General features: G+C 34.6%; 1 protein-coding gene across 11 annotated transcripts in view; it reads right to left on the bottom strand.

Moving 5' to 3' along the window:
- Positions 1-21,120, bottom strand: part of FRS2 (fibroblast growth factor receptor substrate 2) — a 119,830-nt gene that overhangs the window by 58,054 nt on the left and 40,656 nt on the right. For 9 of the 11 annotated variants that reach the window (XM_082351665.1, XM_082351663.1, XM_082351670.1 and 6 more), the window contains 2 exons: positions 14,296-14,392; positions 13,359-13,401 (listed from right to left, as the gene is read on the bottom strand). The gene's annotated coding sequence lies outside the window, so the exon portion shown is untranslated. Of the gene's footprint in view, positions 1-761; positions 834-13,358; positions 13,402-14,295; positions 14,393-21,120 lie in introns of all 11 variants that reach the window. The other 2 variants (XM_082351671.1, XM_082351673.1) reach the window with 1 other exon arrangement.

The following is a 21,120-nucleotide window of genomic DNA, read 5'->3' as shown; positions in this document are numbered from 1 at the left end:
GGTCTAATGTATGTCTAACTGGAATTAAAAACTCCTCATCTCCAATGACCAAGGAAAGAAGGAACAATGGTCATGCCAAAAAGGGCTGCTGCCCCTTGCAGCATATTCACTGTACTAACTGCACCAGATATGTACCCAAGGACAAGGCCATTAAGAAGCTGACCATTGGAAATATAGAAGAGGCATGAGAGGGGCTTCCCTGGTGGCACAGTGGTTAAGAATCACCTGCCAATGCAGGGGACACAGGTTCAAGCCCTCATCCAGGAAGATCCCACATGCCGTGGAGCAACTAAGCTCGTGCGCCACAACTACTGAGCCTGCACTCTGGAGCCACAACTACTGAGCGCACGTGCCACAACTACTGAAGCCCGCATGCCTACAGCTCGTGCTCTGCAACAAGAGAGGCCAACCACAATAAGAAGCCCATGCACCACAACAAAGAATAGCTCCCACTCGCCGTAACTAGAGAAAGTCCGCACACAGCAACAAAGACCCAATGCAGCCAAAAATATAAATAAATAAACAAATAAATAAAATTTTTAAAATAAATAAATAAAATGAAACACTAAAAAAAAAAAAAAAAAAAAAAAGAAGAGGCATGAGAGACATTTCCAAAGTGAGAGTCTTTAATACCTATGTGGTTTCCAAACTGTATGTGAAACTACACTGCTGTGTGAGTTGTATAACTGACAACAGGGAAGTCAAGAGTCATTCTCATGAAGCCCAGAAAAACCATACACCCCATCCTAATTTAGACTTACAGATGCTGCCTCATGACCTCTGCCAAAGCCCATGTAAGGAGCTGAATCCTTAAGGACTGAAGAAAACCTGTCCTTTGGGGGAAAAAAGGAGAAAATTATAGCTTTTAAAACAGTTGTAGAAGGCAAAAATAAAGAAAATAATAGGCATTACTCAAAGAGATAAAGGTCAAGAATTTAACATAATTATTCGAAGACATCCTCAGATCCAGAAGCCCAAAGAATCCCATGTAGGATTATAAATAGTAAAATAAAATGATGAAGTAGAAGAAAAGAACACCTCAATACATTATATAAAACTGCAGAACACCAAAGGGGGGCAAAAAGGCTTGAAAACAGTCAAATAAAAGATATATACAAAGAAAGGGCAATTGTACTTCTCAACAGTAACACTGACAGTCAAAAGACATGAATAACGACCTCAATGTAATGAGAAAACTTAGAATTCTACACACAGAGAAATCAGAGAAATTATCTTTCAAGAATGGGGATATTTCAACATAAAGACATCTTCAGATAACAAACAAAAAAGTGTCTTTTTCACTAAAGGAAATTCTAAAGGATGTACTTCAGGTAGAAAAAAATTACCTCATAGGGAAGGTCTCAAATACAAAAAGGGATACTGAACCAAGAAAAGAGTAAATAAATTTAAACAAAGATTGACTACCTAAAACAATAATTTGTCTATAAATGTGTAGGTATGCAGGAGAGAAATATTCCAAAACTATAACAATAGAGGATGGTGTTCCAGGTTGGGAGGAGGACAATCAGAGCATTTTAAAATTATGTTATTCAGGAACAGGTTAAAGATACTGATTTAGACTTTTCCTTACAAAAGAGGATACATGTTAAAATATACAGATAAAAACACTAAAAGAATAAAGAATATATTAACTTATAAATGAGCATGCATGTGTGCAAGATGTTGTGGGGTGGGATGGAATGAGAAGAAAGCATGCCTCAATGAAGGCATTACACACATAGCTCAACACAAAAAACCGGAAGAATGGGAGAAAGGGGGAGTAGGACAAACATAAAGACTACAGGCAAAGACAGAAATAAATCCAAATCTAACAGCAATCACAAAAGACTGAAATTCTCCAGTAAAAAAATAAAGATTGTCAATCAGAACAAAAACACAAGTCAACCATACCCTATTTACAAAATACAAACCAAAACACAGAACCAATGAAAAACTAAGGAATGGAAAATACTAATAATCAAAAGGAAGCTAGAATAGCTATATTAATCCAAGCAAACAGCCAACAACAATAATAAAGCCATAAGGCTAAAAATGTCTTTACACAGAAAGCCTTTTCATAATGACGAAAAGTTCAACAAAAAGAACAATTCTAAATCTGTAAGTGCTTAATAACATAGCCTCAAAATAAATAAAATAAAAATTAACATATCTACAACAGAGAAACTGACAAACCTACTACTACATGAGAGACATTAACATGTCTTTCTCAGTAGAGAAACTGATAGAAAAGTTCCAAAATAAAACCAAACCAAAATCCAAAACAAAACCTAGACAGACAAACATTAAAGATCTGAATTGAACAATTAATAAGCTCATGGACATATTATATAGCGCTGTAATAAACTGGAGAATTCACATTCTTTCCAAATGCACATGGAACATTTATGAAAACTAGCTATATACTCGGTCTTAAAATTAGTCTCTCAAATTTTATTATGGTTTCTGACCATAATGAAATCAACTTAGAACTGTTTAATAAAAATTTTCATTTTAAAAGTTATATATTTTGAAATTAAGTATACACTTCTAAATAATTCATGGAGCAAATAAGAATTTATTTTTTAAATGAAAAAAACCAAGAATATTATATATCAAAACATGTGGGGAAGCAGGTAAGAAGGCACTTAAAGGCAAATTTACAGACTAAAAATCCAAATTTTAAAGTTTTTTTTAAAAGGTCAGCAAAAAAGACCCCTAAAAATTCTGAGAAAGTAGAAAGAAATAATAAACAGCAGGACTTAAAAGGTATGAAAACATTTACAAGAGATGATCAACAGAGTCAAAAGCTCATTCTTTAAAACAATGATTAATATGATAATCCTCTGAAAAAACTATTTGAGTAAAAGAAAAAACAAACTAAAAAATGAAAAGGGAACATCATTACAGATGCTATAGAGATTCAACTGATAAGAGGATATTATGGACAATTTTACAGCAATAAATTTGAATCAGGAATATTTTGAAAAAATATAGAAAATACAATGTTAAAAATGATTCAAAAAGAAATAAGACTCATATTTTCTGATTTCAAAACTTACTACTACAAAGCTACCATCATCAAACATCAAATCAGCAAGTGTGGTACTGACATATAGATCAAATGCAACAGAACTGAGACTCTAGAAATAAACCCATACATTTTTAGTCAACTGATTTTCAACAAGAATGCCTAGACAACTCAATGTGGAAAGAACAGTCTCTTCAACAACTGGTGCTGGGACAACTGGATTTCCAATTGTAAAATAATGAGGTGGGACCTCTACCTCACTATACATAAAAATTAACTCAAAATGGATCAAGGACCTATATTTAAGAGCTAAAAATCATAAAACTCTTAGCAGAGAACATAAATCTTCATGACTTTAAATTAGGCAAAAGTTTCTTTCACATGATACCAAAATCACAAGCAGGGCTACCCCGGTGGCACAGTGGTTAAGAATCTGCCTGCCAATGCAGGGGACACAGGTTCGAGCCCTGGTCCAGGAAGATACCACATGCCGCAGAGCAGCTAAGCCTGTGCACCACAACTGCTGAGCCTGTGCTCTGGAGCCCGCAAGCCACAACTACTGAACCTGCGTGCTGCAACTGCTGAAGCCTGTGCGCCTAGAGCCTGTGCTCCACAACAAGAGAAGCCACCGCAATGAGAAGCCCGCGCTCCGCAACGAAGAGTGGCCCCCGCTCGCCACAGCTAGAGAAAGCCCGCACGCAGCAGCAAGGACCCAACACAGCCAAAAAAATAAATAAATAAAATTAAATAAATAAAGAAATAGAAAAATAAATAAATAAAATAAAAGAGAGAACCTGAATAGATGAATAATCATTAAAAAAATTAAACAGCCATAGTTTAAAATCTTTCCACTAAAAAAGTATCAAGCCCAGATTTTCTTATGGGTAAGTCCTACCAAATAGTCAAGGAACAACAAATAATTACAACCTTAAACAAATTCTTCTAGAGAACAGTAAAAAAGGGAAACACTTTCTAAATCATATCAAAATCCAAACAGGACAAAGGGTGCCAAGACCATTCAGTGGGAGAAGAAACAGTCTTTTCAACAAACGGTGCTGGGAAAACTGGATATCCACACACAAAAGAATAAACTTGGACCCTTACCTTACACCATATATAGAAATTAACTCAAAATGGATTAAAGACCTAAACATAAGACCTAAAAGTATAAAATTTTTTGAAGAAAACAGAAAAAAAGCTTCATGACATTGCATTTGGCAAGGATTTCCTGGACATAACATCAAAGCCACAGACAATAAAAGTAAAAACAGATAAACTGGACTACATCAAAATTAAAAGCTTCTGTGCATCAAAGGAAACAACAGAATGAAAAGGTAGCCTATGGAATGGGAGAAGATCCTTGCAAATCGTATCTCTGATAAGGGGTTAATATCCAGACTACATAAAGAACTCCTACAACTCAGCATAACAACAACAACAAAAACAAATAACCCAACTTAAAAATGGGCGAGGGACTTGATTAGACATTTCTCCAAAGAAAATGTATAAATGGCCAACAAGAACATGAAAAGATATTCGACATCACTAGTCCCTAGGGAAATGCAAATCACAACTACAATGAGCTATTACCTCTTACCCTTAGGATGGCTACTATCAAAAAAACCAGGAAATTGGGGGGAAAAAAAAAAACAGAAAGTGTTGGCAAGGATGTGGAGAAATGGGAACCCTTGTGCATTGCTGGTGTAAGGTAAATGGTACAGCTGCTGTGAAAAACAGGAAGATGGTTCCTCAAAAAATTAAAAATAAAATTACCATTTGATCCAGCAATACTGCTTCTGGGTATATATCCCGAAGAACTGAAAGCAGAGTCTCAAAGAGATATTTGCACGTCCAAGTTCGTAGCAGCATTATTCAGAATAGTCAAAAGGTGAAAGCAACGTAACTTTCCATTGACAGAAGAATGGATAACAAAATGTTTTATACATACAGTGGTATATTATTCAGCCTTAAAAAGGAAATTTTGACACATGCTACAACATGGATGAACTTGGATGAACTAAGTGAAATAAGCCAGGCACAAAAAGATAATAAAAATACTGTATGGTTTCACTTATAAGAGGTAACTAGAGCAGCCAGATGCATAAAAACAAAAAGTAGACTGGTGTTTGTCAGGGTACGTGGGGAGGGGGAAATGTGGAAGAGTTTTTTATTGGGCACAGAGTTTCAGTTTTGAAAAAAGTTCTGCAGACTGGTTGAACAACAATGTGAATATACTTAACACTAACTACTTTAAAATGATTAAGAATGTAAATTTTATGCTAGGTGTATTTTACTACAATTAAAAAAAAATTATAATCATTAAAAAAGATTTAAAAAAAAATCCAACCAGGACAATATGAAAAAAGAAAATTACAGGCTAGACTCATGTACACTGATGTAAAAAACAATCCTACACAAAGCATAAGCAAATCAATCCAGTAATTTATAAAAAAGATAATCCAGCGTGACTAAATTGGGTTTATCCCAGGAATGTGCTTAGTTAGTCTAATTTGAAAATCAAGGTAACTGACCACATTAACAGGTTAAGGGGAAAAACATTTGATCATTTTGAGTTACAGAAAAGCCTATCAATACAGCTTAACATCTATTCATGATTTAAAACAATCAAAATACAACCCTTAACAAGGTAAGAATACAATGAAACCTCCTTAACTTGATAAAGGAGGGTTTTTTCTCTTAAAAAAAAAAAAACCTACAAGTGTAATTTTATTTTAATTTTATTGAAATATAGTCGACTTACAACGTTAATTTCTGCTATACAGCAAAGTGACTCAGTTATATTCTTTTTTATATTTTCTTCCATTACGGTTTATCCCAGGATATTGAATATAGTTCCCTGTGTGATATATACAGTAGGACCTTGCTGTTTATCCATCCTATATATAATAGTTTGCATCTGCTAATCCCAAACTCCCACTCCTTCCCTCTCCCACCCCCTCTCCCTGCTGGCAACCACAAGTCTGTCCTCTGTATCTGAGTCTGTTTCTGTTTCGTAGATGAGTTCATCTATGTAATATTTTAGATTCCACATATAAGTGATATCCTGTATTATTTGTCTTTCTTTTTTTGACTTACTCCACTTAGTATGATAATCACTAGGTCCATCCATGCTGCTGCAAATGGCATTATTTCATTCTTCTGTATGGCTGAGTAGTATTCCATTGTATATATATATACATACCACTTCTTATCCATTCATCTGTTGATGGACATTTAGGTCGTTTCCATGTCTTGGCTACCGTAAACAGTGCTGCTATGAACGTAGTGGTTCATGTATCTTTTTGAATTATAGCTTTGTCTGGGTATACGCCCAAGAGCGGGACTGCTGGATCATCTGGCAACTCTATTTTTCATTTTTTGAGGAACCTCCATACTGTTTTCTACAGTGGCTATACCAATTTACATTCCCACCAACAGTGTAAGAGGGTTCCCTTTTCTCCACACCCTCTCCAGCAATTACTATTTGTAGACGTTTTAATGGTGGCCATGCTGACTGGTGTGAGGTGGTACCTCATTGTAGTTTTGATTTGCATTTTTCTAATAATTAGTGATGATGAACATCTTTTCATGTGCCTACTGGTCATGTGCATGTCTTCTTTGGAGAAATGTCTATTTAGGTCTTCTGCCCATTTTTCGATTGGGTTTTTTTTTTGTTATTGAATCTACAAGTGTAATTTTAAATGGTAACATTTGAAAGCATTTCATTTGAGATCAGGAACAAGACAGGAAACAAAACCATGAGTATCTGAAGATATCTAAGAAAGTACAGTAATAATTCAGAGGTAGACAAACAGACCAAAGATATAGAAGAAAGAGTACAGAAAGGAAACCACCCATATATGAAAACTTGATTTATGAAATAGAGAATTTTGCATATCAGGAAGGAAATGAAGAACTATTTCAATAAACAGTGCTGGAATAACCAATTATCCATACAGAAAGAATCAATTCATAATCCATACGTCTCACAAAAATCAATTATTGAGATTAAAGAATTAAATGTAAAAAGTATAACCATAAAGCTTTTAGTTGACAGAGAAGAATATCTTTATGACCTCTGAATAGGAAGAGATTAAGATAAACTATAAAGAAAAAAACCCCATATATTTAACTATATTAAAGTTAAGGACTATTATGAGGTATATATGTAAACCAATTATATTCTATTGTGTTTGGGAGGAAAGGGTACAGCTTATAGAGAATGTCATCAAAAGTTATCAAGGTATACATGAAATATGTCAACTAACCAACTGAATTCAAAGATCAAATGTTTTAATCTTTTAATTTCCCTCCATATTTTATAAATAATTCAATTAAAGAGCAATCATGTCAAAGCCAGTAGACTATCTGAAAAAAATAATATAATGCTAATGTACCACAGAGCTGTCAATGTTCCAACTACTTCACATCTTAAATATATTGTATATTTATACTGTCACTTAAGATCAACACGTTATTGTAGGGACTTGGAAACAAGAATTAAAAAAAAACCACTCTCATGTTTCAGTAAGTGTCTGCTTCAACATTTGTGTCTGTATCTCATTGCAAATATTAGCAATGATGCCCATGGTAAAATCTAAATAGTGTTTCAGGTAAGTGGGATGTTACTTTGACCTTTCCCACTGCTCCTTGAATCATATTTTTTACCAAAATCCAGAACCTATCCTTGGATGCTTTAGGGAAGAAATACTTAATATATTAAGATAAGATTCTCCCTTGGAGAAATAGTAAGGACTTTTAAAAAAGAAGAAGAAATGGAGCAAATAGACAACATATTCTTAGGACTTCCAAATAATTCTGAAATTAAAAATGGAAAAGAAATAAACGCAGTTACAAGGAACACCTCATGCACTTGGGAAACTATTAACACTGTATATATGACTGAAAGGAATGAGTTGGAAAGAACATTTATCCCAAGAAAAATTTTTTTAACAATATGAAGGTATTTGTCCACCAAGGAAAATAAATCTATTCCCATTTCATCCACCATCAAAAACATCCTTCCCTTTACCCAACACACACACATATATATACAAGATAAATGTTTTCAACCGAAACTGTAAGCCTCTGGCTCACATGAAAGCAAAACGATTTTAACCACACACAAGCTCCAGCACTCAGACTTGTAGTTTCTACATGCTGCCCACACAGCACTTTGTGAGCATGTGATTAGGAGGAATGATGCACAATCACACCACATTCCTTCCCTCAGCTCACACATCAAGAACTTGCCCTCTCAGCTGCATTCTTCTCCAAACAGCCATGGTCACCTTAGCAACCCTATGCTCCTAATATGGACAGCTGCTCCATTTAAAGTCAGCCCTTCTTGGCAGGGAATATGCTTGTTCTTCAAATTGGGGGAGAGAGGAGAGGTTTTCCTTTCAATACACATTGCAGGGGTTGATTTAACTTGATCAGCACTTTTGTTCTGCGGCAGCAATTTGTGTCGAGTTTCAACCTATTTTGAGGGTTTCTTTCTTTTATTTATTTTTTTAATCTAAAAGCAAATGGCTAAAAAATAAAATCAAGGCAGCTCATATGGAATTCTAAAGAAGAATGGAACATGAAGCAAAAATGTATCCGAAATAACTGTATTCTTTTATAAAATGATGAAGTTATCCACATTTTTGAAAGTTAAAATTTACTTAAATTGAACTGTAACATCTGAAGCCTTAATATACAATAAGAAATCAGTCAGAAGACCTGTCACAGCCTATTTTTGAACAACAAAAACATTGCTAAGCTTCGAAGTGCTATAACTCCGATCTATTTAATAGATTATGAGTTGATCTGTATCCCTTTATCCCACCATCTACATGTGAAATCTTTCCACAGGCTCAAAAGTAAACTAGGTATTGAAACCAAATGATTAGTATATCTGAGGACCCTCCAGACCTAGAATGACCTAGGATAGCACTGGATTACTCAAAACCAATCTTGATCTGTGCTTGTACCACTAAAGCTGGGTCTGAACCCAACTAAGTCTCTCAGGATAAAAGATACAGGTTTATAATACTGTTTGCCTGCATACTGCAAACAAATTATTTGGGGGGAAGGGATTACCGTATTCTGAAATAATGTGAGATCAAACTGCTCGTTCCATACCCACAAAAGAATTCTAATCCCCACTTGTTAAAATTAAACACCTAATTTTTAAGTATAGTTAACAGGCATGTTCAAAACTAAAAAAATTTAAATTTATGGTATTTGTTCTAAGTTGGAAAGTTTATGAAATAATTTTCTATATAACTGATGGACAAAATCCATGTTAATTTATTAAGTGCTGTTTCAGTGAATGTTAAGGTTAAGTGAATACCATCTACATTATTTATTGGTTTTATTTTTGTTTGTATATGTGTGTTTTTTAAACTTCTCAGGCTATGAGGTTCTTTTTGGTTAGAAACATTTCTTCCATGTTAAAACTATCCTTGTAATTACATCTTCTATATAGAGCAAAATATCCATTGATAGGGTGGCAGTGTAGATTAGTAAAAAGAATCTAAAGCTAATTCCGCTACTGGTTTCCTCATTTGTAAAATGATAATACTATCTGTCCTACTTATGGCATGTGTTAACATAACAAAGTAAAAATCATGAAATTATTATGCCACAGGAAATACTCAAAAATTTAAGAAATCAGAGAAAGGGACTATGTTACCTGAATTGTTATTTTTAAAAAGAGTGGGGAGTATTCAACAAAGCATGGGATACCAAATCAATATCAAGAGGGTCCAGTCTTCCCGCCAAAGATTTTACAAATACTTAAGTGTTGACATGTAAATAACTACTTCTTTCAAAAAGCCTCAACACTGGCTTTCAGCAAATGTGCGTTCCCTTACCCTTTCCATTCCACTACTACTGAATCAGTTCCACATTTCCGCCTGGCCTCCAGAACTAAGTGCCCCTAAGATCCTCCTTCCACAAAAAGAAACTGCTCCCAGAAGGTACCTTGTTAGCTTTTTCGACCTGATAGAAGCCCCTCCCTGATCTGATCAGTGCTGTCATTATCCTCCTTAATGTACTGTCAGGGCCCACTTTATCCTCTCCTAGGAGTTTTCCCCTCTCCCCTCTTCTCGACTACAAGGCATATCATCACCACAGACTTGGAGATTCTAAAGTTCCCACTTTCTGACAATTTCTAGTTAGGGGATCCAAGAGAAGTTACTTCTGCTGATACTGTGCTTACCATAGATGAAACTGTCTTTCTGCATCCCAAATTTTAGAATCTTGCATTTGTACTGTTCTTACTCTGTGTTAGATTCAGTGATGGAAATTCACAGAACATGATTCTGCTTCAGTGAAGTAATAGAAAGAAATAAGATGAACGTTCATATATAATTTAATGGAGAAATTAACAAGCAATAGATAATGGGGAGGTTCTATAACATTACTGGTATTATCTTTCAACCATAAGGTTTTTTACCAGCAAACACTGAGACCTAAGCATTTTAATATACTATTTCTAGACAAAAAATATACGTTTTTGTTAGGCCCTACAGTTCTTTTCTTTGACTGTTCTAACAGACTCCTAGATAGACAGACTTCTAAACAGATATTTATATTTCCTCTAATCTTCCACAGGATCTAATTCGCATTCTTCAACTTCAATTCTAATATAAAGAAATAAGCACGAATTGACCTTTTCTTAAATGCTCATTTTACACATTTAAGAAATTTTACATTTAATAGCTTCATTTTAATAAACAACCTGGAATACAATGTACCAGTTGGACAAAACAAATTAGAAGAACACTCAGCAACATGGCCAGATCTTAGGAAAAAATAAGACAGAGGAGGGTGGAGGGGACTATAAGAATTAGATTAAGACCTAATGTATAATTAAAACACAGGCACATAAAATAATAAAACCTTTTATAAGATATAAACAAAATGATACACACCAAACACATTTAAAGGTCATTTGTATAGGGACTAGTTATAAAAGAAAATGGAAGAACAGTCCTTTAACGAACCAGTGATAAATGGGTATGACACAAACTGAGGAATATCATTAACTCAATACTTCTGTACTTGAGGTTAAAAACTGGTACTTCAATATTGGAGAAGATAATCATGTGACTGTTTAGATACCTGGTCTTTCTCCCCTCTATGGAATTCTTACTGCTTTATTTAAATCCATGGTTATCTGTGGGTCCTTATTATCACCCTGACACTTCAGGCCATGTTCCCATTTGATTACAGTAGTATTTTGTAAGGATTACTTTTTCTTCAACTCTCAGCTTGATACTTTTCTTTTTAAATGGCACTCCAAAACAAGGTACAATAGCTAGTATAAAAAGATGCAAATTTTTGTGCATTTTAAACTCTGCATGCATCTAAATTACACTGTGTCCCATAAGCAGCAACATGTTTTGAGATACTATTTTGGACTAGTTAACATGAAATTCTCTGCATTTCTTTACTCCTTTGTCTTTGAACTGTCAATAGTGGATACCAGAAGTTAAACCTGTATTACACAACTATGGTAGGGTTAAGGGGGAATTCCCCCGGCTTAGCAACAGTGGAGAGCTAGAGCTGTTACCACCCCTCAGTCCAAAGGGTAAAGGGAAGTGTGGCTACTAGGACCTAGGAGAGTAGTGGCAGGAGAGGGCCTCCTGAGAGAGGCAAAAACAACAACAAACTGGTACTTCAGACAAAGCCATCCTCTTTCATAATAAACAAAGTTGCCCAAAATTTTAAACAGTAATTTTTTAAATTGTGATAAAATACACATAACATAAAATTTACCATTTCAACCATTTTTAAGTGTAGGGTTAACAATAATTTAAGTTGTCATTGTCCCTTTAATACCTTTAACTGTGTAGCAGGGTAATACTATATAAAGGTGAATAATCTTTTTTAGATTATTTTCTACTCTAAAAAAATTATGAAAGCACCTGGTATGTACAAAAATATATATTTATTGAACAGGTAGAGGGGAACCCTAAGGGTACAGACAATATAATTGATCATCATTGTATCATACATTGTACTGATGTCCGAGATTTACACTTTATTTGCCAAAAGAACAGTGACAAAGATGTAACAGATCAAGTTCACTAAGATTAAATTTTTTGAAGTTTTTGTTTTTACTTTAAGCATTATGGTCCAGGAAAAGAAGGATCTGGATTTCTCCTGAGTAATGCCTTTGAGTAGTGCCCTGGAAGATCAGATAATGCTATACACGGGTTCTAGGATCCCCTCCCTTAACCCCCTGTTAAGTAGAAGAAAAAAATAGGGCAAAAGAGTTTCACAAGAAACTTGTAAATGAAAACTTGGTAATTTGCTCTCCCTTCCTCCTTATCAGCTAGTGGGTCCCCTTTATTTTAACGCTTTATTTTCAGTTATCAGGATAAAAACTGACTTGATTAACTAAATCTGTGGCAGTTTCAAAAGCAGGTGGAAAAATTGTGTTTGAGGGTGAATGTTACCCTCAGGACACAGGATACTGAAAAAGGAGAAAAAATGAGAAAGCTATTGATCTGAATAATTCACTTTATAAGCATTTCCAGTTGACAGATTGAATTACTCTGCAAGGACCACTACTACCTATGCCAAAGGTTCCTGAGAAAACTTAACCAAAGTAAGTTCTTAATGCTGCCAAGCAATTGATTTTAAGTATCTGGCATAGGGTAGGCACACTGATAAGGAAATTTTACTATCTACTCACTTGAACATTTCATCCTTCAGAAGTCTAAAGAGAATAATAATGTACGTCAGTGATGATTTAAAATCCACTGTCAAGGTGATCATTCAGGATTTTTTTCTTTAATACTACCTGTTACTCAATCTTTTATTATCTAGCTGGTAGGAAGCATTCTACTTTTTAAACTAAATATAGGAGTTACACAATTTCCATAGGTGGAAGCATTGCTAAATAATCTCCTTTAACTTAAAGCCTCTAAGAGAGCTTCTATCAACCCATTACTCCCTAATGTCACTTAGTACTATCCATTGAAGTAAAAGGTAAATGGGCCCCAATGAAAGAAAAGAACTTTTTTCTCAAAATGGACAAACCCACTCCTAAGGATGCTAGGAATAAGCAGTGACTATGAAAAGCAGTATTTGAGTTTCAAGGTGACTACTTTAATCACACCCTTTTAATCCTAACTTCAAATAAGATGACTTGTGTCTTGCTAGCAAATTCTGAGGTAGTAAAGGAATAGCTAACAAATTTGTGAGAATCTTGTAATAATCCAGAAAAGATATGAAATAAGTATGGGAAAAGGATAAAAAGAAAAAAAAAGCCAGAGCAATTAAGTCTATATTCAACCATATTTGTTTTATTACTATATTAACAATGTCTTACCTTGTGGAATTCTCTTCTGAGAAAAATAGATACAATTTTGTCCCTAAAAAAATTTCAGGTAGAAAAGTTGAAATGTTAGTTTCAAACAGAAAGTCTTTTGAAAATGAAAAGTTACAAAATGCTAGCATAGTACATTTAGATTATTATGACATTTGGTATTAACAAAGCTTAAGAAATATTAAGTCTCAAATAATAAAAGTATGTTATTATCTTCATTAAAATATTTATTACAAAATTTTTTATTTTATTATAAAAATACTCTACTATCAAATCATTTTTGCTAAGTACATAATAATGAGTGGCACATTTTCATATTCTAAGACATTAGTACTTAATTGGGTTTTACTCTTGCCAAGATTTGATATTCTGAAGGGTACCTTTTTTTTTTAGCTATTCTACATGTCATAAAAGTCATCCCTTTAACATGTAAAATTCAGTTACACAACCATCACCACCACCTAATTCTAGAACATTTTCATCACTCCAATAAGAAACACTGTTCTGAAGGGTATTTTTATTCCCAGGAAGAGACATCTTAACAAATTTAATTTTAAAAGATATACAAGAAGCATACTCTTTACAACACTCTGATCATAATTTGTTTTTTTTTAAATGTGTAGAACAAAGACCAGAAGGGAAAACAAATATCCAAAAATTATAAGAGTGGCTGTATTTGGAGAGCGTTATTATAGTGACTCTTTTTCATATATTTCCTCAAAACTAAAATTTTATAATATTAACTTTACAGTTCTTAAAAAAGTAAAGCAAAGACATACATTTTCTAGAGATATATGCTAGAATTTGTTCCACAACTCAAAGGAAAAACAGAAATACAAGTTGACACTTTTTTAAAAGTCCACTATATTTTTTATTAAATGTTTTTCAAAGTAGATAAAGTAAGTATAAAGTTAAAAAAAAAAAATTTAGCCACACTTACTAATCTGGTTGAAAAGCCACAGCTGCATCTTACTTTTATGACAAATTGACTGTTTCATTACTTTGGCATCTGGGCATCTACTTCTTAATGGTCATTTCTGAAATAGAGATGTAATTAAGAACATATTATAACAAAAATATAAAATCTTTAAGGACAATTATCTAAATATTAGTGGCTAGAGGGAACTATCAAAACAGTTCTTAAGCAACCTTCTAATAAAAAACATTAACTGGGCTGAGAATGAGGTGGGAGGGACCAGAATTACACAGTTATGCTACACATACTCAGTATAAAAATCTACAACCGCTTCAGTCCTCAATCCCTTTCACCATCAGACTCCTGCAATTCCTAAGGATGCCACTTACAGACCGGAAAAAGAGGAAAGGAAGACGTAGAAAAGGAACCCTAAAATTGCACATTTGGCTTTTTGTTTTTGTTTTTTGTTTTTTTGGCTGCACCGTGCAGCTTTCGGGATCTTAGTCCCCCAACCAGGGATGGAACCCAGGCCCAGGCAGTGAAAGTGCCGAGTCCTAACCACTGGACTGACAGGGAATTCCCTAAAATTGCACATTTGAAAACAGTAAGTTAATTGCTTATTTATTATGCTTTTCTGTTTCTCCCTCACATCTATAGAAATCTAAGCTCCAAGGGAGATTTTTTTTCTCTCTTATTTGCTGGTATCTCTCGAGCACCTAAGACAACGACTGCCATGCCATAAGTGCTCAGTAAATATTCATCGAAAGAATGAATAACTTTATGAATGATTTAATGTTAACTGATGAAATATTTAACCTGACAGTATGTCAAAACAGCAGTCTCAAAATGCCATTTCTTCCACACATACACCATTAATGTTAATGTCAACTACATCATCAGTATTGTTTCTTTTCGCCAACAAACAAAGCCCATAATTAAAAGACAATCAAGACATGGTCCCCGAACTTCAAGGAACAGAATAAAGGCATCTATCACTTTGTAATTTTATTAGTGCAACCTCTGGGAAAGACTCCTAGAAGGGGAACTGCTGGACGTGTGATCTTCCTAAGTATTGCCAAATAGTGTGGGTGAGGGCCTTTTTCTTTTGCAAACATGTATGTTCTTTGAGGTGACAGCTAGGAATATAAAAAAAAATCTTTTATAAGGAGTGAAAAGTTGACTGATCTCAAGAATAACCCTCAAGGAACCCAGTAGTACCCCCTACTTCCCATCCTGTAACTGAATTAATATCCCACAAAATGCTGCTCTTTTAGTAAAAAAAAAATTGGGGGGAATACAAATATTATTACAGAACTGCTTTTCTTCAACAAGCGGTTGAAGAATAAACCAAAATCATTTTTAAATGGTTGTCTACAGAGGAAAGAGAAAGCAAGTTGGAAAGGACAGGCATGGAAGTTAGACTCCTCAGAATATATCTTGTTTCATAGTTTGTACTTGAAGACATGTTTTAAAGTCAAATGAACATCAAACGATAATGACATTTTGAACATCAAAATGATAACGACTACCATTGACTGAAACATTAAATGTATTTTTAAAAAAATCCATCGTCTTTGATAGTCACTAGAGCAAGAACTAATTATCCTGAAAATTGATAATGGAAAAGAATCAAGTATGTATCCTGCCTTTCTTATATGAAAGGCACCCCAGAGTAACCAGGCAGTCAGTAAGTGAAAGCCCTCCTTTATAGGATTCCAAAAAATAAACGTAGAAGGAATGACAGAATTAGAGAATACCCATTTTGTAATAGTTAATGAAATAATAAATCTAAAAATTGATGAATGGTTGCTAAAACCATTAGATAAAAGGTTGATGGGAAACTTTATAATGGATAAATCAGGCTACAAAACCTGAACCCAGTGATTAACCTTAACATCATTAAAAAGGGATCAACCAGACTTTATGTGCAGAAGTATTCATCACTATTCATTAGGTATTTATCCTGGGAGCTCCAACTTCAAAAGATATCCATAATATGACCACTTTTACCACCTCCACTCTTATGATGGTCCAAGCCACCTTATTTCTCATCTGCATTACTGTAATAGTTCTCCATCTGATCTCCTCCTAGCTTCTTCCCTTGCTCACCTCAACAAATCAGTCAGATTAGTCCTTTTCAAAAGAAAATCAGATCATGTCATTCTTCTGCTCAAACCCTCTAATTGAGTCCATCACACCAGTTTCAAAGCCAAAATCCTTACAAAGACCATAAGGACCACGATCTGATTTTCCCTTCCCCAACTCTCTAACCTTATCTCCTACCACTCTCCCTCTTGTTCACTCCATTTTAGGCACATTGGCCTCTTTCCTTAAACACATCAAGCATGTTCTCACTTCAGTGCCTCAGGACTTGTACTAATTCCTCCTTCACTTCCTTTAGGACTTGGTTTTTAAAAGTTATCTAATTAAAGAGATACACCCTGGTACCCCAGGCAAGCCCAAAATATCTGCCTCGGATTTCCTCATCTGGCAGAGAATATGTAAGGAGAAGTCAGTCATAAATTTTGGAGATGATAATCATTTGAAACACAAATGTAATCAATTTTTGTATCTTTGTATCGAAACATCTATGAAGTTATACTATCCCTTTGAAAAGATTCTTATGGTCCAAACTTCAAAGAATTAATGAAGATATAGCTACCATAGTGCGTGGCTTTTTTTTTTTTTTCAGTTTTTGTTTTGTTTTTAAATCATCTGTATCATAACCCTAGAAAGAAGTGGTGAAAGATTTGAATTATATGAGTCCCATTAAAAAACAACTAGCAAAATAAATGGCATTCCCTTTCCTCCCACTCCTTTAGGGATTTGTTTGAGATTACATTATAAAATTCCAAGTAATCTCAGGAAAAGTTTAACTACTTTCACATTTATCTGTTACCTTTAGGCACCATGACCACCAGAAAGAATCAAAAGAACTCACTAACTCTAACATGACTAGACTAGCTATGACATGGTAGGGATGTTTGAACTTAATTATTTTTCTTTAAATAAACAAACTCCTCCTGGGCTAAGGCCTAGGCTGCCTTTTAAACATCTTGCGTGTGGCAGCCAAGCTTCAGGGTCTTAAGAGAAATAGCCAGGGGACAGAGAAAACAGCAAGTATGACTCAGTGATCATATTTAATAGTCTCTGAAGACCAAAACAAAGATACCAGTTCTGGCAAGAGTTCTCTAGAATTGCCCCAAAACTGACTTATCCACATACCTTTCATCTGAACAATCTATTTTCACTTAGTTTAAGGCTCACAAAGCATTTGTTATGTGCCTATCAGACCTTACATACAAAAATAAACCAAAAGTATTATGAAAACAATCAGCTGGGGTTCTAAGAGTTGGATGATGAATCTAATGTTAAAATCTGCTTTTTTGGGGAGGGACGTGAAGAGAACTCTTGAATATTGTTGTGCAGAAATGCCCCCACTCATCTGGAAATCAGACTTTCAGCAAGTTCAACCACTTGAAAAAAGGGTAGTGATATTAAAGCAACCTTTTACTGAGCAACTTGTGTGTGCCAGAAATTTACATTAGCTTACTTAATTCTCAGAGCTTCCCTGTGGGAAAGGTATTAACAAAACAGAGTGGTTAAATAACTTGTCCAAACCAGAAAGAGACAGTTCCAAAATGCAGAATCTCAGTCTTTCTTTTTCACTGTTATAATCTGCAGTAAACTGGAATAAAACTATTAGTCACAAATACCACATTTGCCCCATAGGAGTAACATGTAAATCCAGGCTGCTCATTTGAGAAATCTGTTCCATTCTTCCACAGTTGTTTTAAATAAGAGGACAAAAGAGGAAGGTTCACTGTTGTACATTAGTAACAAACATGTAGCATTAGGGATGAATCAGAAGAATATGCTACATTTAGCTCTAAGGGAACTGAGTAAGAGTAAGTGAGGCACGGCATAGCTCACTAATTAGTATTCATTCATAATGATTAACCTGAATCAACTCTAAGTGACTGATGGCTATTCCATATGCGCTGAGAAGTCAGGGAAGAAATGTTAAGATTTAATACAATGGGTAACACAGATATTTACCAAAATAGTTTCTGTAGTTTTCTGGATGTCTAAAATACTTCTCTCTTTCTCTCCTGATGTACAGATATACACATACACATACATACATTAAAGGTTTTCATTAACTTCTTAAAATTTACAATAAAATTATTAGTTATAATTCCTAATTTTCCTTTTCCGGAAAATTCTCTCATGTGGAACACCTTACATTCCTGACACTATGAGATAACACTTATTGGCTTCAGTTCTTTATACTCAACAGAATCTGATTTTTTTAACATGTCATTAATCAGAAAATATTTTGTAGGAATATTTTCTTTCTAAACTGTACATTTAATTTGTTACTAGATGCACCCACTGCTTATCATACAATGAAAGTAACATACCTATTCTAAAACAAAAAATCAAGGTGATTACTTAACTATCAAGACGCATTACCCTGGGACTTCCCTGGTGGTCCAGTGGGTAAGACTCCGTGCTCCCAATGCAGGGGGCCCGGGTTTGATCCCTGGTCGGGGAACTGGATCCCGCATGCACGCCACAACTAAGTGTCCATATGCTGCAACTAAAGATCCCACATGCCGCAACTAAAGATCCCCCATGCCGCAATGAAGATCCCGCGTGCCACAACTAAGACCCGGCACAGCCTAAATAAATTTTTTTTTTTTAAAAAGACACATTACCCAGGAACTGTGGCCTTACTATACTAATGTCCTCAGTTATTTGGAGAAAGTGAAGACTCCTTGGAACAAATTATCCCTATTGACTAAAAGACACGCCATTTAAATAATTTACTGCTTTACACAGAGCAGAGACTCAACAGATTCATGATTAAAAGTTCCCCAAAGACCTAAATACATTATGCTAGTCTTCTAAATACTTGATTGTGTCCTGGGAATTTTCAGCATAAATTAACACACAAAAAAAACCTCCCTCACAGTCTCAAATCATTGCACTAATGGTTAAGAATGATGAAGGAAAGGGGAGGGAAGGTAAGAACACACTCTTCCAGGATACCAATTATAAATAATACAACCTTCACCTATGGTGTTTGCTGTTTTGTTTTGCATTTTAACAAAATGGAAGTACACAGCATATGGAGTATGTATTGTTTCTTGAAACGTTATCATACACACCTCCTCTCCCTATAGTTAGTGTTTGTCTCTTTCTCCCTCTCCTTCCCTTCCTTCCTCTTGCACACAATATGAATAACTGTTACTCTTTTAAACTTTTGTTTTATATACAAACATGCTACTCACATTCTGGCCATGACAATAAAATATATTTCTCAGCTTAAAAAAAAAAAAAAAAAAAAAAGACCTCTTAACATATGAGTCTATGTAGAACATTAAGGTAAATATCTCCTGGGTTAGTTTTCTTCTATGTGTTCAACATTATACGTAATGAAGAGATACATACAAATAAATATCACAGAGCCTGTGGCTTTACTGTTTTTCATGAATTTTAATACCACACACAATAAAATATTCACTATGGAGAGGAACTTGGTATTAAAGCAGATTTACTTTGACTCTATTCCAGGGGGTTGAGTTACTTGAATACCAAAAGACTTCAGTATTTGATAGTCTCTTCTTGAAGATGCTGTAATATGTATGTGCCCCACAAACTGTTACCCAACTGCATTAACTTCGTCAAAAGTGGAAACAACTTTTATAAAGCTCACTTCAGCCCTTTTATTTTCTAGGGGATAACCAATAACTTCAAAAATAGAAGTCAACCTAGAAGAGTTACAATTTTTTTTCTAAATTCCTCTTTTCCCTGCTAAGAGGAAAATACTATCTTCATTCTTTAGTAGTTCTGGTAGACTGTAAATATTTTTCAGCAATGTAACAGATACAATTTTTCGCCACACTCAAACTCTAATTTCTCATGGTAAGCACTGCACAAAGAACAATGAAAGAAAGAATGAACAATGCCTTCAAACTGGAAATCAGTTTCCAGCAAAATGAAAAGTAGAATTCATGTCTCATGAAAGAATCTTCAATAAATCCATATCACAAAGCAATCAATATAAGCTATACCTGTTTTCTCTGAACTACAGCTATGAAATATTGTTTCTCCTAAAATCCACAAAACTTTCAGTTATGGCCATCAGATAATTCAAAGGAATTCAGTGGCCCTCTATAACTTGGTCCTCCTTCATTATACATAAAGAATTTGCCTAATATTCTATATTTAAATTGCATGTAGAAAGAAAAAATGGTAAGAAGGAGGGTGAGAAAGAAAACCTCATAAATTGGCCATATTAGAAATAACAGAACAGATTTTGAGACTGGGGGGAAAAAACTGAAATCATTTTATATTTTATAGGTGAAGAAACTTGAAGAAGCATGTGAGCAAGGAAAGAACTGAAGTTCATATTATAAATGGTATTTTACCCTAGAATTACCAATTCCAACAGATCTAAAATAGGTGTTTTAGCTTAATACATACATAGCGTATGTAATCAGAACAGATCGCAATGTTGAAGAGTTTAAATGAATGCATGAATTCTGAGTACAGTATATAAATTAAGGGAAATTAGAAATGGTCTATGTATCCTTTAGTGATGACAGAATTCCAATAAGTAAGCTGATTCCTTGGTGCAGCTTTTTAGGACAGTCTGTGCCAGATGGATCACTGCTCTGGCCCAGTATGGCATTTCTTACTTAGATGACTAATTAAATGCACCATTAGCTAATGTTCATAAAGATAAGAAACTGTGTATATGCCAATATCCTGTTTTCAACCTGGTAGCTTAATAAAAGGACTACTGCCCATTTGAGGATTGCTGGTCCACTAAACCGGTTC

Source organism: Balaenoptera borealis (genome assembly GCF_965194805.1).
Source record: "Balaenoptera borealis genome assembly, chromosome: 13".
Classification (NCBI taxonomy): Eukaryota; Metazoa; Chordata; class Mammalia; order Artiodactyla; family Balaenopteridae; genus Balaenoptera; species Balaenoptera borealis.
Note: the sequence above shows the minus strand (reverse complement) of the source record. Positions and strands in the feature narration are given on the sequence as shown.